The following is an 18764-nucleotide window of genomic DNA, read 5'->3' on the forward strand; positions in this document are numbered from 1 at the left end:
TTAAATCATTTCTTTAAATAAATAAATAGGCAAAATTAAGTAAAACATCTTTAATAAGCTAAAAAAGGAAGTATGACACGCAATAAAAGTGATAAAAATATATTTATATATTCAAGTATACGCATACATGCAAATAGGGTTCTATGTGAAAAATTCACAACCAAGGTCAAAGAAAACAATATACTGGGGGGAGGGGTATGCTAGTCACATATAGCACTTACAAAGGACTTTCTTTCATACATAAAATGCTCCTACAAATCAGCAGGAAAAAAAAGACAGAAAAATGGGGAAAGGACATAAACGGAGTTCACATGATAATCTTGCACATGATAATATTTTATTCTCATTCAAAAGAACAAGGCAAAATGCCTAAGAAAAAAGTCTTATACCCCATTAGTGCTGGAAAGTTAAGTTCGTATAGCTCTTTGAAGAGCAATTTGGCACAGCACTCAAAATTACACTCGAAAATTCCATTTATAGGAATATATACAAGGATATTCACTAGCATTGTTCCTAATACTTTCAAAAAATTAATGTACATCAATAGAGGTGTGGTTAAATAGACAATAATTCCGCCAATAAAAAGAATGGAGGAGCTTTACATATATTAGTATGGAATAACATTCCAAGATGTTTCCTTAATAAAAAAAGGCTACGGAGCAAAGTGGACCTCATGCTACTACTACTATTATGAAGAAAAAAATGTATACATAAGGTCACTAGAAAAATACTAAGGAAAAAAAACAGTGGTTTCTTCATACAAGATCCATTGCTGGGCAATAGGAGTGGGTGGGTGACTTTTCTCTAAACACCCGTGTATTTTTTATAATTTGCACCTAGTGGATGTATTAAAAATAATTTTAAATATTCTTTAGTCTGACTCAACTTTACCATTTCCTGAATTCTCGAACTCTTAATTACAATTCATCTTTTTCTGAAGCCGAGTTAGGTTGAAGAGCAGGAAACAAGTTTTAACGAATGAATTATGAAATGAGCCTAACCCTAGTCAGTTCGTAAAGAGTACTAACAAAGACAGGACCCTTGATATGAAATGGGAGATTTGAAAATTCAAGTACCTTAAAGATATAAGGCTATGACAATAAGAGATAAATATATTGAGTACACACAGAACAACTTGCTAGGCAATTTGCTTTGGGCTTTACAGCTATTACCTCATCTAGTCCTCACTACATCCTCAGGAGGTTAATATTATCTTTCCTTAAAAACAAGAAAAACAGGTTTTTATATAGATATGGAGCACATTTTGAAGTTCCCAAGGTTACAGTACTAGTTAGTGACAGCTAAAATTCTTAACCACAGTACACACATATACATACTGTAAATAATCCAGGATCCTTTAAAGATCTTTCCTTACAAAGAATATTAGATTTAATCATAGGTATTGAAGTAATTTTTTTTAGTTCTGAGTAAGTCTTACCTGTCAGGCACTATCTTGAGCTATAGCTGTATCAAACTATACAAAATACATATCTCAATCTTCTAGACAGGTAAAAGAAAAGTAGTTTGAGCTACCACTACAGTCACAACTCATTTTTCCACTAACTTGGCTTTCCCCAATAGACTCTTGTCCTCTTATCAAATTCAGTCCATGAAAAGTCCTAATTTAAAGAACTAAGGTGAAACATTTTCACTTACTTTTCTCCATTTCCTATAAAAGGAACTCACTTTAATGAAAGAGAGACCATAGAGTAATTTATGTGAGAAATATGAAACTACCAGTTGAGTTATAGGAAAAAACTAGGGCAACTGAGTTTGCATTGGAAAAGTCCTTATGACCTCTTATCAGGTGAATCTAATTCAAGTAGTTTTGTAACATTGCTAGTGTTCCATGAAATACTAATTTCATCACTCACCTGATGTTACTTGCTATAACAGCCTTAAGTTTAGCATTCTTCTAGAAATCTCCTAAATATGCCCCCTTACAAGGGATCTGTAACATGCTCTTACAGAGAACCAGAACAAGATGATCACACTAGGAAAATCTGTAATACCTAAAATAAAGCTCTATGGGCATAAATCTGCATTTGTATCTTTGAGGAAACAAAACAATTATGCTCTTCCTCAAAGACATTAGTTATATAAATGAACTGTCATGGCCTTCCTGACTTCTCAAAATGAGTCTAAAATTCTGTTCATCCATATATTTAAAAATCACTCCTTGAAACCTAAAGTGTGTTTTATCTTTTTAAACCCGAGAGAACAATTTCACTAGGTTTCAATCTCTCCAAGTTCAAAACTGGAGAAAAATTGTGAAGGTAAGGATCACAATGTCTTTATCAGACGTCCATTCAGAAAGCTATGAGCAATAACAAACCCAGTCTTGAATCTAACAGACTAGAAGCTCATGTAATGTAACAAATTAGGTCTAGGCAGATAAAACTGCTTTAAATGAGCTAACAACAAATCAACTTGGCTTTAAATAATCCCTTAACAATTTCACCTAGTCCCCCAACAGTTACACAGCAATTCTGTAATAAAAATACCAACTACATATACTCAATTCTAGGGGGGGAGGGGAGGGAATTCAGCTATCTCACATGTTAATAATTATTTTATTCTATAAATAACTGCACTGAGAATTTAACAATATAAGACAAGGTCCCTGCCCTCAGGAAAGTTTGAGACTAAAAAGATAGAGACTATGCTTTGAAAGAAATAAATAGGATAAAAGAGTAATAAGAGAAATTCAAGGGTGTCAGGGAGTTGCCCACTTTACACAGAACGGTTAGAAAAGTCACTTAGAATGTAACATCTGAGCTAAAAATGAGCTAACAAGGGAAAAACAGGAGGAGGAACAAACATTAAAGGCCCTAAGAAAGGAAGAAAAATGTCTGGTGTGTCTACAGAAAGGCAGCCAACTGTCTAGGAAAACAGCAAAGTTTCAGAGAAATAGAGGTGACAAATGATGCAGATGCTTGCTTGTAAGTTAGAGTCTACATGTTAAGGACAACGAGATAACTTTCTGGGGTGATGAAAATGTTCTATATTCTCACTGTGGTGGGGTTATACAACTGATTTGTCAAAAATCTTCAAACTGTACACTAAAAAGAGTACATTTATTGTATGCATACCTCAATAAACCTAATTTAAAAATGAGTTAATACCCATTTAAAAATTAGCAGGCAGGGACTGATTTATAAAGACAAACTACTAAAATGTTTGTTTCTATTATAAAACTAGGGGAATAGTGTTTCCCAAATACACGCAAACCTCGGAGGTAATGAGGGTTTAGTTCTAGACCACTGCAATAAAGTGAGTATCGCAACAAAAGACATCTTTTTGCCTCGTTCATAAAAAAAAAAAAGGCAACATCTGTAGTGCAATACAATGAAGTATGTATGTATTACTTTGACTCTATATATTTTCTCTAGTCTGAGGATTAATAAATTAATCCTAAAGCTTTCCTCTACATTAAGGATTGACTCACGTAATCTAAATTGGTTGTTTAGTTTTACTGTCAATTTATGGTAGGGAGAAACTAATGATTTCTTTTGATCATCCCTAGGAATATCATTATCACTACACCAAAGGATAGCTTTAATGCTGGTTAACTGCCCAATCAACTACACTGAAAGAAAATATTAGAAAAATAAAGGAAAAGTGCTCTAATTAATGCTCTTCTTCCTTAAAAGACAGACATACTTAAAAACAATAGATCATTTGTTTCTTTTAAGGGGGAGTGAATAACCTGTAGAGGGTATTTTAAAAATTTGTATGTGGATGGTTATCTCCCAGAATGATCACCCCTGTGCTATTACATATTGAAATACATTACGAATGTCTTTCACCTTTATTACAGTTGTATATTACTGTGATTGTGCACAGAATGATATTTTATTTCAGGATAGTAAAGGAGATTTAAAAAAGTACTTGTTATAAAAGGTACATGAATCTGACTAGATTCTATACCATTGCTCTAGAGCTGTGCTGTCAATTATGGCAGCTAGTAACCACGTTATTTAAATTTAAACCAAAATTAAATTCCTCAGCTGGACTAGCTGCATTTCAATGCTCAATAACAATTTATGCTTAGTGATTACCATTTACACATAGAACACTCTCACCATTTCACAAAATTCTATTGGATAGCACTGCTCTACTACTTAGAACATTAAGGAAGTTAACTGTAACAGAAGAACAGTAATAACAAAATTTAAATTCCGGCTCTGCCACTTACTGAGGACCTTGGGTAAATTATTTAATCTCAGACTGAGTTTCTTAAACCTGTTAAACGGAAACATTTATTTCACATGGTAATTAGAAAAAGCACTTTCTAAACTGAACACTATATAAACTTTGGGAATGAAGTGATCCAAAAGGAAAATATCCCTGAATGACATCAAACCATGGGAAGAGTATATTATAAACAAGTCACAACTATATCACTATAAGGAAAATAAAATTTAGTTGCTAAGAATAAAATAAATATTTTTTAAGTTCCTGAAAAGAATAGTACTTTACTTTCCTCCTATTATCACCTTAGAAACTAACAATGAGCCCTAATGTTTGGGAGTCTAGGCTCTGGACACAGAATACATGGGTTCAGAAATATACTTACTGGTTGTGTAACCTTGGCAAGCGACTTAAAAACTCCTGCCTTCATTTTCTCATCTGTAACAGGAAGACCTTCCCATGCACAATGCGTATTAGGATTAGTTATTACCTTTAAAAGGCTTAGAACACTGCTTAATATATGGTCAAGCATTAATTAAATGTTGGTTATTAAAATCTACTCATTATAAATGTCATTATCCAGAATATATAAAGAACTACAACTCAACAATGAAAATCTGATTGAAAAATGAGCAAAGGACTTGAATAAACATTTCTCCAAAGATACACAAATGGCCAATAAGCACATGAAATGACATCACTAATCATTTGGGACACGCAACTGAAATCACAAGATAGCATTTCACACCCATTAGGATGGTTATTATCGAAAACACAGGAAATAAACATTAGAAAAGATGCAAAGAAACTGGACCCCTTGATAGAAATAAAAACTGGTGGAGCCACTATGGAAAACAATATGATGTTTCCTCAAAGAATTAAATAGAATTATATGATTCAGCAATTCCACTCCCGGGTATATACCCAAAAGAATTAACAGCGGGGATGCAAACAGATATACGTACACCCGTGTTCACAGCAGCACTATTTACAATAGCGAAAAGGTGGAAGCAATCCAAGTGTCCATCAACAGATGGATAAACAAAATACAGTATACACAATACAATGGATTATAGTGTCTTAAAGGAAGAAAATTGTGATTCTGACACATGCCACAACATTCATGAATCTCGGACCATTATGCTAAGTGAAATAAGCTAATCACAAAAATACAAATAATGCACCACTCCCACTCATATGAGGTACCTAGAGTAGTCTGATTCATAGAAAGGTGACTGCCAGGGGCTGAGAAGGGAGGAAAATGAAGAGTTAATGTTAATTCGGTACACAGAGTTTCAGTTTGGGAAGATGGAAAAAGTTCTGGAGATGGATGGTGGTGATGGCTGCAAAACAATGTGAAAGTACTCAATGTCAATAACCTGTACACTCGAAAGTGGCTAGAAGTTAAATTTTATGTTCATTTTACCACAATAAAAAAAAGTTCCTTCATACACTGCTGGATTAGTTCGTGTACAGGGCGGGGGGGGGGGGGTCCTTCCACATCTCATGCATTGGCTAGAAAAACAAAAAGATTTAAATCTTCTAAATTAATTTAAATTTAGAACACACTTTTTCTCCTAAACTTATAATAGTCCAACTTCCTATTTGTGGGGTTAACATTTTGGCTAGTTACATTGACAACTACTGGCTCAGAATTACCTCCTTTCTATAGTTGTTTTTAATATGTCCACGAATTCTTTTGACAAAAGGTGGAGCCTAACTCAACTCCACTCCCCTTGACTACGGGCTAGATTAATAACTGGCTTCTAGTGTAAAGAATGTGAAAGATTTGACTTCTGAGAATAGGTCATAAAAGTCACTGCACTTCTAACTTTTTTTTTCCAGATCACTTGCTCTGGGAGCTGCAAGTGTAACTCAAACTGCCATATTATAAAGAAACTCAAGCAGTTCAACAGAGGTCCACATATGGTTAAGGAACTGAGTCCTCTAGAAAATAGCCAGCATCAACCTTCCAGCCCAATAATTATACCATCTTAGAAGCCCTCTTAGTCCCAGTCAAAACTTCAAATGACTGCAGTCTTGGTTTGACGTCTTGAGATTTTATTATGAAAGACCTGGAAGGAACCACAATCACTCTAAACTGCTCCCATATTTTAGGCCCACAGAAACAATGTGGAATAATAAATATATTTTTTAAACTCACTCACTAGAAGAATACATATTATGTTCACTGAAAAGCAAACTAATTTCTTTTACTGGTATGCATATTTAAAGATAAGACAATTCCTAACAATTTTGCATTTTAAGAATTTTTAAAAACCTATTTCTAAGTTCTAAATTTCAAAGGAAACAGAACCTATTTAACTAGGATTTTAAATCTCTTATTCTTGTTAAAAATAAAAATATGTATGAGAAGCTTAAATATGGTTTTAAAAATCTGAATTAAAGGGCACAAAATGAAACACCAAAAACATTGCACTCACCAAGCTGTAAACAGAAAGATGACTCAAGAACAAGAAACTGCGATGCAGAAACTAGCAATTACCTGAAGGGATATAGAGCAAAAGCCTGTAACTGCTGGGTGGAGCAGCTGACCAAAAAAAAAAAAAAAAAAAAAAAAAAGCAAGCAGGTAAAACTGAAAGGAAAAAAAAATATGTATTTTGTTTTTCACGAGGGTACTGCTCAAAGTAATAGACCTGCTCCTGCTCCCCAGGAAAATACAGACACCTCTAAAACTATCCATTTCAGAGAATTCTCAAACTACTATCTCCCACACCCACCCATGCAGCCAAAAAGAATTCATGTTACAAACCCTACACAAAACGTTACGGGGGAGTGCTGAAGACAGAATACTTCTCTTTGTAACCTATTCTACATAGATATGCCAAAGACAGAACCCTAAGGACTGCTAAAAGTAACAAAAGCAAGAGTTATACTTCAGATAGATTCTCTGGCCACAGGAGAGACTATGAAAGAGAATGAAACTAAAGGCAAAAAGGTGAATTAATGTTACTTCCTTAGTCAAGGACCAAGCTAGAATAAAAAATTAAACTGTATACGGGGAAGCCAGGAGTGAATGGTTTTGCAGGCAAACAAGGAATAGAAATAACTTCAGCAACTGTGATCAATACTGGCCTGACACATGAAATGTATTCAGTTAAATCTTATAAATTTAGGAAAAAACTTTACATCTACATTACACTTCACAATTAACAAAGAAAACCTTCATATATATTATTTCCATTAATTTTATGAAGAACTAAGGCCGAAAGACCTTAGGTGAATATACAAGGTCACAAAGGCCCTTTTCTAGAAATTTAAAATCCTAATCCAAAAATCTAATTCCCAGCCATTGCCATTTTCTACATTATTACCCTCACCTGGATCTAAACTGTTACCTAACATTCTTATGTGAAATTCAACAGAAAAGGTGGCTGGATCAAAGACAACCTGGCCTGGGTTTAGGTTTTAGCCTCGTGTGCTAATTTTACTTTCAGACTAGAGGTTCCCATCCTTATTCCCTTCTCCGGCAACTCTCTAAATTTTATTTTGTTTGCTCACTATTCTTTCCCTATTTCCCATTACTGTTATTTTCCTATTATTCCTCCTTTCCTTCCTCAATTCTAAAGTGTCAACAGCTTTAAACACAAAAATCCATGTAATCTGTTTAAAAGAAAATGTAACATGCACTTATCTCCATACCTGTGCAAAGAGGTGCTAAATGAATGAGATTTGAATATAACCTGACATCACAATTTTTAGCTAACCAAAGTTATCACTCGCATATCTACTAGCAAACAGCAAAACCAATAATAGTTTCAAGTGCCCTTTAACTTGTCTCCAAGTCCCAGTAATAATATTAACCAGAGAAGGAGTAGCTGAAAGGAAAAAAATATCAGGGATAATGCTCAAATAAAATGAGTTAAAGTAAAATCCACTAAGCAGTGTACGCCATAATGATTAAGAGGAGTATGGGGCTTGGAGATTTGGTCCAGACTTAAACCTAACCTTAACCTTAACCAAGTTAACTTTCTCCCAGTCTCAATCTCCCTAAATCTTAATTTTGTCAGCAATACTGCTGTTAACTATAATTGTACTTCCCTCAGAGTATTATCATAAGAATTAAGTTATACCATGTGAAGTACACAACAAAACATATGACACAATCATCACCTATAAATGTTAGTCATTTTGATTATTTTTGGACCTACAGTTTAAGGCACAGGAGAAAAAAAGAAAAAATGAGAGAAGAGTTGATAGAAGAAAATGAGGTACTTATGTGGGAAAAGGAGCAGCAGCTCAGTAACTTCCAATTACTACTGCTTCTATATATTTCCTGCCAAGAAAATAATTTATCATAACATTCAAGTAAGTAAATCTGTCTTTGAACAATTACTGTAAGCAAAGTTCGCAAATATTCAAGGATTAAAGTTAATTGTTAAAAACCCTAGTCTCTGGAGCAATCTTCATCTTGATACTAAACTGCATAGGGTAACATCATCAATAGTAGCAATATGAAGAAAATAATCACAAATAATAAATGTTATGCAGTGCTTTTCTATGAATAAAGGTCATTCATTTCTAGCACAACTTCGTTATCGCATTTAAAATACACACTCTTAGACAACTTGAAAAGCCATTAAATTGAGAATACATAAAATACAGGCTCCCTGAATCAAGGGGGTAGGGGAGAACGTTCTCATATTTTTATATAAATCAAATTCGTGGAAACGCAAAGGTGCTACACAGTTCTGACAGAAAACACAAATAACCTATTTTAACAGAATTACTAAACTCTAATCTCAATTTTGAATCAGAAAACAAATGTTATATATGTATATCTATATACACACATTCTTGCGGACCCTACCACCTCTTCTGCTCTAACTAAATAAGCTAACAGGATTCAACAGCATAGCAAAAGTTTTATTCAAAATAAACAACAGACAAGTTATAAGGTCATCATGGCAAAGTGTTCAAATATTACAATCTTTTATCTCAGATAATTAAATGAAATAAACTCCAACTTTAGCTACATTGACATATTCATTAACAGTAATTGCTTAAAAAATAAATGCTAGTGAATTTTTTAAAACATTAGTGAATGCCTATGAATCAATGAAAAACTAAACGTAGTTAACTAATGGTAACTAAAATCACCATTTGATGCTGAAAAATACAAATATTATTAAAAGGTAATATTTGCCAAAAAGATTTCTATTACAGCAATTAATATTCACTAATTTTAAAAAATGGTTTATAAACTTAAGCTTATCCTCCTAGGAGTTAAAAAGCATACTCATTTTTTTTTTAAAGTTTTTTTAAAAGCTCTTAATGCATCTTGCTCAGTTCTTAGTTTAGTAATGACCTGACTTGTTGGAATTGAGATCTCAAGGAATAATTTGAAATATAAAACAACTTCAAGAAATTCTTTCAAAAACTCAAATTTCTATGATGGATTAAAATGTTAGGAACAGTTATGCCTTAGAAGCTATTTCATGAAATATCAGATTAAAAACCAAGCCCTATAATTTGTTTCAAACATGAAATAATTTGTTGGGTTTTTTCTTCCAATCTAAGAATCCATAAGCCTAAGGTGAATGACCATATGGATTTGTTTGTTACTTTAGGAGCACAAAAACCTAAAGACTGAATGGTGTGATATAATACTCTTAAATCTTAACTTTCTACATTTAAATTTACTTAGGTTGCTTTCGGACTGTCCAGGAATCTGAAACCAAGCAATATTATTGCAAGAAACTGAAAGGCTTCCAAGAATAACAGAGAATAAACTTAACTCTCATTAAATTTTACAAATGATCATTTGATTTGTTCACCACATAGTACTTACAAATTCCAACAGGACCGCACAGGAAGGTGTTGGGTTTTTCTCTGTTATGTTTTCCAGTTTGTTTTATTTTGTATCCTCTGAAATAAAATCCAAGTTCTCTGAAGATACTTAACCTATGACTATTTGACATAGAGTTACTTCAAGTCAGCTACCCATACTTCTGTTTTAAAGTTTTCATATGGCTATCTCCAGAATTAGCCAAGTTCCTTGGATTTAAGATTATAAAGTCTTCTTTATTATTCCATGTACTTGACACTGTTGTACTTATCCACTCCAGATGAAATATCCAATTTATGAGCCAAAAAGCAAAAACAAAAAGAAAATTTCACATCTGAAGAACATTCCTAAACATCAGCATATACAGATACATAGCTATCTCAATACTAACATGCTGCTGGGAAACTGCAACATCTTAAATTTCCATGTAAATAAAAGATAAAAGGAAAAAAACTGTATTCTTTCAATGTCTTCATTTAGAAAACCTGCCCCATTGTGACACGAATAGGGCCGAGGTCAAAAATTCCTAGAACTTTTAATAAAGGTAAAAATAAACTGCCATGAAACTTCAGCAATATTTAAACAGTAATTTGAAACTGCCGAAACTACTCAGTATACAAATCAAACATATCTTACAGTTTTGGCTGAAGAACACCAACAGGGGAGGGTTTAGGGGAAGGCAAAAAAAATACCACCAGCTGAAATACTTTAACCAGTTATATAATCCGTTTGAACCAAAACACTGAAGAAATATCTGGGTTTCTTTTTAAGTAGCTTGTAGAACTGTTCACTACTATTAAATTCACTTCAGAGATGATTCTTGCCAATTTTAATAAACTTCTGGGGCAAAATTATCCAAAAACATTGTAATTCCAAAATGGCCACTTGAAATATCCGGGGCCTTTTACACAAAACCTAGAAGATGATCTTCATATCTGAGTAATTCAATCACCTGTAAAAGTTATAAAAAAAAAAAAAAAGAAAAGAAAGAAACTTAAATTACACAGAGTTAATTTTGAGCTAAAAATTAATTCCCATCTTAAAGCGTCAACCTCTGCAGAGAAAGTCACTTTTAAATACTACTACTTGGGTCTGAAAAAAAGCTATGCCCAAGCAAGCACCCAAAAAAGTCTACTGCATAAAAAGGAGTTCAGAATAGGCAGAGGGGCGGAGAGGAGGTGGGAGACGTTATGGAAGACGAGTACTGATTTCAACTGGTAAGGGGTGTGGATATAATATAGAATTATATAAGCAAACCTTCTTAATACTTTTTGGATAAATGTTAAACTATGAAACTGGCACACGATCTTATAAAACGTCTCTATTTTCTATTCGATGTACCAAGAAAAACAAATAGGTGTGGTGCCACCGAACATTAGTAAATGAAACTTAAGAGAATGAGAGGTATAAAGAGAAAGACACTCCCTCCAAATTAGAACATCTAAAGAAAACATTTTCCACCACTAAGGGCAGAAAACAGGTAGATGAGAAGTGGGCGAGAACATTCCCTAAATTCGCCTGAGGGTAAGACTTCCCCAGCTTCTGAGTGCAGTAGTGGGATAAAGGTGTCGGTTCCCATTTCTTTGAATTAAGGAAACAGGTTTCTCCCAACACTTGAGGGGGTGGAAGGTATCGAGCCTTTCCGCAAACCACATTAAGAGTGGTTCTCTCCAAAAACAGAACGGGTCCCGTCAGACCCCACAGGACTCGGAGGGACAAGGTAGCACTCGACTCAGTACACAGCTAGAGCCTCGGACCTGGGAGAGGCGGGGAGAGCGGGCGCTCTGAGGAAACAACCAAAGGCCACAACTCGGCCTCGACTCGCTCAGCCCTCTGAGGGGGGCAGTGGTGCCAAAGGAGGCGGGCGTGTGTGAGAGGCCGGGGAAAGGAAGACCGAACACGGAGGGCGTCGGACACGTTCCCAGACTCCGCCAAACCTCCCCCCCTCCACAACCCCGACCGCCAAGGCTAAGCCACCCACCCCCTCCCCACAACCGCCACCTCCGCTCCGCCTGGGCCGAGTCAACACATAGAAGGGCCTCCCCGTGCCGTCCTTCCCTCTCTCTTTGCTCTCCGTACCCCTCCCCCCAGGTCCGCGGGCAGCCTCACACCTCGCGCCGCCAACGCCGCTCCCGACCCCTCAAACCCCAACGCCGATACGGGCATCCCCCTCCCCCCCAGACTCCAGCGCGGAGCACAGAGGACGATGTTACCTTCTGCCACACCAGAGGTGCCCCTGGCTTGGGGGGTGCCGCTGCGCTGGATCCCGGGAGGAGGTTTTCGGTACTTTGAATAATCCCCTTTTGCCGCTTTTCCCTCCCCCACAACCAGTCTCAGTCCCAAAATGGCGCCGACCCGATCCGCAATGTTCTGGGCCAAGTCTCGCGAGATGGTGGAAGGTGGCGAGGCGGGGAAGGAACTAGAGAGGTTGAGGAGAAGAGAGGGGAAAGGCGGGGCCAGGAGGAGGAGGAAGAAAGGGTGTGGAAGAAGCGGTGCGAACGAACCTACTGGGCGGGGCAGCAGGAGGAGCGCCTCCACCAGAGAACCTTCTGGCCCAAGCAACCGTTCACGCCCCGGCTAAAGAAGCTCCTCCCTCTACGTCGGGCGGCTGGGGAGAGGGAATGAGGGCGGGGTTATGCGTGGGGCGGGGCTTCCAGGAGGCCCCGGAGGCAGGGGCGCGCGGGGGGCGGTGGCTCCGCGCGGTGACGTCAGTAGCAGCTGGAGTCGGGGATTACCCCCTGCTGCTGACGTGAGGTAGGTGAACAATCGGGAACGTTCGGTGGAAGGGGGAATTCCCCGCCGCTCCTACAGGAGCCCCTCCCCCCGCCCTTTCCCTTGCCCGAGGCCACCCCGAAGCCCGAGATGGTGGGGCTGTTTGGAGGTCGTGAGGGGAATGCTGCTGCTGGAGGCAGCCGCGCGGGCTTGAGTGGCGCGCGCCGGGGCTTCTCCGAGCTTCGAGCCGGGGAAAACGCCGCGGCGCGCGCCACTCGCCAGGTACCGCACGCGGGCCAAGGCAGATGAGAGAGATCACATGCTAGCCTGTACACAGCCCTGCGCGGGCGGAGCGCTGGCGGTGCTGGCGCCAGGCTAATTGGATGCCCTGAAGCAATGGATCCACCGTCTTATACAAATACGAGACTGTCGGACATAAATAATATATATGAGAGGCCTTAGCTAAGAAGAGTAGACTCGCTCTTTAGGAACTAAACCCAGATTCTCGAAGAATGAATATGGCTACTGGATTTAATCGTGCCAATTTTTTTATTTGTACTATATCTATAGTAGGTGACAGTTATTTCAACAGTGTCTCCGTCCCACGAATTTTTCTTAAGGAATTTTGTCACAAAATTTCTCCTTGTAACGGAAGGATCCCTTTGACACCTGTCAAGTTAGCCTTCCAAGAGGAAGAAAAGTATGCTCAGGGGGAATGTGAGCGGGCAGAGTGTCTTAACGAGGGAAAATCCAAAGTACTTGGTTCTTTGCCCTCCCCCAAGGCCACAAGTTTCATACATAGAAACTTTATGGTCCTTTTATATGAATTATGGGGTTTATACTTTAATGGACTAAAATCTCCCTGAAAGAATGGTTGAATGTAAACTCACCAAAAATTACATCTCCCAGTGTTTTGTTTGTTTTTGTTTGTTTTAGTCTTCCGGGGAGGTGGCCACTTTGGCAATTAATGTCTTGCTGAGTGCAAAGAGAAGAGAAATTAATGCTTGCTGGATGCCTTGTCCTTGACTGGTACTTCTTTAATCCTAAATCAACTCCTAAAGTGGGTGTTAGTTTTCCTCATTTTGCAGATGAGGAAACTGGTTCAGGTTAAGTAATGTGCTTAAGGTTACACAACATTGAAGTTGGGTGCCACTACTTGGCTGTTCCAGACAGACTAAAGTGTGTTTGGATCTTAATCCACATTCTTTCAGCCACACCACATCGCGTCTGTAGAAGTAACAAGTATGGAGGCAGGACCTACTTTTGCTTCTATTTCTAAACAAGATGTTAGTTCGAGAAACATAGGAAAATATTGATAATTTGAACACACACAGGAATTGTGCTTTTCATATGGCAAAAGACAAGGCTGAAAAACAAATACAGTAGTGAAATGGAGAAAGAACTGTAACATATATGACGGTTTATATACATGTATATATATACTCAGTTGCTATTAATATTTGATGTTCTACTTACACAGTAAATACATCAAGAACTCCTATAAATCATTAAGGAAAAGATAACCAACTTTTAGAAAGTAAGATGACATGAACGAACTAGTCATGTATGTGTAATGAATTATATGAAAAATCTTCTACATCACTAGAAATAAGAAAAAACTGACAATGAGATACCACTTCACGTAGCTGATTGGCAAAGACTTAAAAAGAATTAAACTTAGACGAAGGTATAAGGAATAGGTATATGAGTTAATCATATCAAGAATCAAAATCTGTATAGCTTTTCTGGAATGCAGTTTGGCTTTCCTTTAAAGGAAAATACTTTAAAATAAGAAACCCTTGCCCAGCTCTTCTACATCTTAGAATTTATTTTAATAAAATAATAGGAAAGGTGTCCAACAATTTATAAAGCTATTCATTGATAAATTGCTTATAACTACAAAAAAAAATGGAAACAACCCAAATGCCGATAAAGACATTGAGTTAATAAATTATGCTACAACCATAGAACATGAAACCATTAAAAAATGATGTACTTTTAAAATATATATCAAAACAAAATATGAATAGATACAAAATGTTAACAATGCTTATTTCTAAGTGGCAGAATAATAGAGGATATTTATTCTTTCTATCTGTTAAGGGCCTATATTACTTTTCTAACAAGTTTTTTTTTAATCCAACCAGTAACATGTTTTCCATTAATTTATTTTATTCATTTAGTGAAATCTAAACAACAGATTTATCACATTATAGATTCTTTCAATTGATAAACATATTAATAAACATAACATTATGGTATTTTGAAAGGACTATTTTTTAGCAAAGCTCTATGTAAGAAATTTTACTTAAATAGTTTGATAATTCTCTCAGTGTTCTTATAGATATTAACCACAATTATTTAAATAACTTGCTCTAAAATATTAGCCCAAGTATACAATGATGTATGAACAAAGGTATTCATTTCCAACTTATTTGTAATACTGAAAACCAGAAAACCTAAATGTCTACCTATATGTGTGCTTAAAAAAAATAAAAAACATCCATAACAGAATACTACGCAGCCATTAAAAAATAAAAAAGAATAAGCAAATATATACTGACATAGAAAGATGTTTAGTATGTTTTTTAAAGAGATAAAAATATTTTGTAAAACAACATACATATATATACACACACACATACACATATATATATATATATATATATAGCATCGTCTATTAAGTTTTCTAAGTATGGACATTTACATAGAAATAGACCGTGCCTAAAAAATAACTCTTTAATAGTCATCAAATTGGGATTATTTTCTTTTATACACTGCTGTACTATTTAAATATACCGTTTTCTAATAATTTAATGTTTAAAATTTGATTGTCCTAAAATCTGTAACAATTGAAGAGCAGAATAAAATATTTGTATAAGAAACCTTGAATTTTTCAAAATCGTATCTGGTGTCCCTTTTCTGTGTTCTCATTGTACAACCCTGTACTTAGCTTTATGATTAATTATCTACCCATTTCTATCTCTGCCTTGATCCTAGACAGGTGTTCGGTATCTTCTTTATCATTCCTCCTATACCTATAACAACTCTGGATTGTAATTTGTCAATTTTTTTACCTGTTTCTACCACTGGACTCAAAGATCCTCGAGAACAGTAACTATATCTTCTTCATATTTATTCATAGCAATTAGTACAGTTTCAACCATGGTATGATTCTCTAATATTTATTACATACATGACTTTCCCACCTTTAATCTTTGTTTTAGCCATGTGCAGCCTGCACTTCTCAGAATTTCCCTTGGTCTTAAGCATGCTGTGCAAATATTATTCACTTTATAGATTGCCTTTCTCCTCCCCTCTCTCTCCTTTTCAAATTTGTTTTCTTATCCCTAGAGACCCTGTTCAAATAACACTCAAGTAAACAATCACTTAAAACTCAGAACTTCCTTCTATGGGCTCTCAAATGGGTATATACTCACTTTTACTACTATTTGTTCTCCTTTCTGTCCACTTTTCTAAATGGTGAGACCCTGGTCAGGGACACTGTTCTATTCACCCCCTACCCCTAAACCAATGTTCAGCCCATAGAAGGGCCTCAACAAGTATGACTGACTGGATGGATGGATGGATGACTGAAGCATCCAGAACCCACTCAGTCTGTTCGACCATCATAGCCTGACCAGCCTCTGAGGTCACTACCAAGGTGCAGATGTTCTCTCTTATTCTCTGTTCCGTGCTGATTGTGGTCCTGCTGTTGTACTCATGGTTCATAGACAATCTGAGTTGAGGGTCAAGTGTCTCACTTAGAGAAAATCAGAAACGCACACATCCTCTCTCCTTGATATAATAAAAAATACATGCATGTTCCTCTGTCTTTCTGGCAGGTTTCACAGTTTTGTGCTGATCTGTTTAATGGGTCCCTCTCCTCAATAAGTTTCAAAAGGGGAGAGCCTGTACCCATTTTGTTCACTGTTGTGTCTTCAGCACCCGGCACAATGATGGACATAGAATAGGTATTCTGTAAATACTACCTGGATGAATGAAGGACTGAATAATGAAAATAAAACATTTTGAAGATAAATGTTTCAAGCAGAACCCCGCTCTACAAGAAATAAAAAGTTTTTAATTAAAATGTTGTGTAACAAATGAAAATTGATAGAATATAATTTTAACTTTGAAAAAATCTGTCAATCATGATGATATCTGATGATAAATTTGATCAATAAATTTGGTGTTCACTAATTTCAACTTTTAAGCATAAAAGTAGTATATTGTTGGAGAAAGCTTAACAGATACAGAAGAGTATAAACAAATGAAAATTACCTATAGTTCACTACCCAGAAATGATGGTTCTTAAATATTAATTCACATATTCTTTGCATGTTATATCTGTCATAGTGCATGTATAGCTTTATATCTAATTTTACTTCATATGTTCTAAAATTCCCCATATTTTAAACATTCTTTATTTTGTCTGTGTTTCATTTTAAGAATTCACATTTCATTTCTTAATTTAAAACATTTTAGTCTACAGCCATGCCATCCTAAACAAGCCCAATCCCATTTGATCTCGGAAGCTAAGCAGGGTCGGTCCTGGTTAGTACTTGGTTGGGAGACCACTGAGAAGACCAGATGCTATAGGCATAAAAAATCAAAAAATAAGGGATTGAAGCTGACAAGGTCCTTGCAATCTGTGAAGTCAACCAAGGGTTGCCTCGCCTAAAAAATAAATAAAACATTTTATTGCTAGTCCTTATGATCTCTTTATTTTAACACAATAAGGATGGTTACTATTTTGAGCCAGTTTTCTAACCTGCCCTCATTAGAAGTTCCCTGATTCTATTAAGTTCTGCTCAATTTAATCCATGATTATAAATTTAAATTTACCAAGCATTTTCTCTCTTTTGATGAGTTTTTAAATTGTACATAGAACTAATTACTGGAGAATTGACCACTTACCTCTTAATCAAAACCTATTGGCAAATATTTCTCCAGACTCCAGTTGTGGGTGGCCCAGTTTCCCTAATTGCCACTTCTACCTCTTGTGCTCCTCCTTCTGTACTAGGTCTGCAGGACACCATTAGCACAATTGCCAACAGAATTTTTTAGATGTTCTTTCCAATAAGTGACTTCTAGAACACAGCCTTTTTTTGCATGGCGTCTATAATTTATACCTACAGCAGGAATATAAACATATAAATTGTCGTAGATAAGGCGAAGAGTACTATTTGTAGTGTTTTAAAAGGATTTATGGAGCTATTTCAATATATGATATACTCTATCATCTCTGGAAATGGAATACAAGGAACCCTGGAGGTATCAGATATGGAAGTAAAGCTGAAGATTTCTTATTTTGATACCTAGTATTAAGTCTAAGTATCAGAATTAGAGTAATCGTAGATCACTTTGACTTTACCTAGATGAGAAGCTGTGTTTGCACTAACTAGCTTTTGTTAAAATTTACAAAAATTAATATGGTAATAGTTTGTTATTTAAGCATCTTTGATTACATTTTCACCTTTTTCTTTTTCTTTTTCTTTTTTTTTTTAGGCAAGACAACCCTTGGTTGACTTCACAAATTGCAAGGACCTTGTCAGTTTACAATCCCTTATTGTACCTGGTCTTCCTAGGTGGACTCCCATCCAAGTACTAACCAGGCCCGACCCTGCTTAGCTTCTGAGATCAGATGGAATCAGGCTTGTTCAGGGTGGAATGGCCACAGACAACCTTTTTCTTTTTTAATTTTTATGTAAATAATACTAGCTTTTAATTAAAAAAAAAATGCAAAGAATATGAAAGTATATTAAATTAGAAGTAAAGTCCTATACCTCCAGAGTTAAACTTCTGTTTGTTGTGATCCTTCTAGATATTTTTTCTATGCATATATATGCCATACACACACACATATATTTTAATAAATTTGTTTATGTGTACTCCTCTGCAATTTGTTCAACTTAATAGCATATAGACACCTTTCCATGTTAGTACACTTAGCACTAACTTATTTTTAAGAATTGTATAATCCATGGGAAGAATTTACCTTATTCAACCAGTGCCTTCTTGAAAGACATTTAGGTTGTATCTGAT

At 36.0% G+C, this 18764-nt stretch overlaps 1 protein-coding gene and 2 pseudogenes across 4 annotated transcripts in view; 1 reads left to right on the forward strand and 2 right to left on the reverse strand.

The window, feature by feature from the left end:
- The window catches only part of GPBP1 (GC-rich promoter binding protein 1), a 69598-nt gene extending 57083 nt beyond the window's left edge, over nucleotides 1-12515 (reverse strand). The window contains exons 1-2 of one of the 4 annotated variants that reach the window (XM_016160462.2): nucleotides 12218-12515; nucleotides 10008-10956 (exon numbers count right to left, since the gene is read on the reverse strand). The gene's annotated coding sequence lies outside the window, so the exon portion shown is untranslated. The remainder of the gene's footprint in view (nucleotides 1-10007; nucleotides 10957-12217) is intronic. The other 3 variants (XM_016160463.2, XM_016160464.2, XM_016160465.2) reach the window with 3 other exon arrangements.
- A 4688-nt stretch (nucleotides 12516-17203) lies between these two features.
- Nucleotides 17204-17321, forward strand: LOC118606964 (annotated as a pseudogene).
- A 961-nt stretch (nucleotides 17322-18282) lies between these two features.
- Nucleotides 18283-18401, reverse strand: LOC118607392 (annotated as a pseudogene).
- Between the last annotated feature and the right edge of the window lie 363 nt (nucleotides 18402-18764).

This window comes from Rousettus aegyptiacus, unplaced genomic scaffold, assembly GCF_014176215.1.
Source record: "Rousettus aegyptiacus isolate mRouAeg1 unplaced genomic scaffold, mRouAeg1.p scaffold_m13_p_8, whole genome shotgun sequence".
Lineage (NCBI taxonomy): Eukaryota > Metazoa > Chordata > Mammalia > Chiroptera > Pteropodidae > Rousettus > Rousettus aegyptiacus.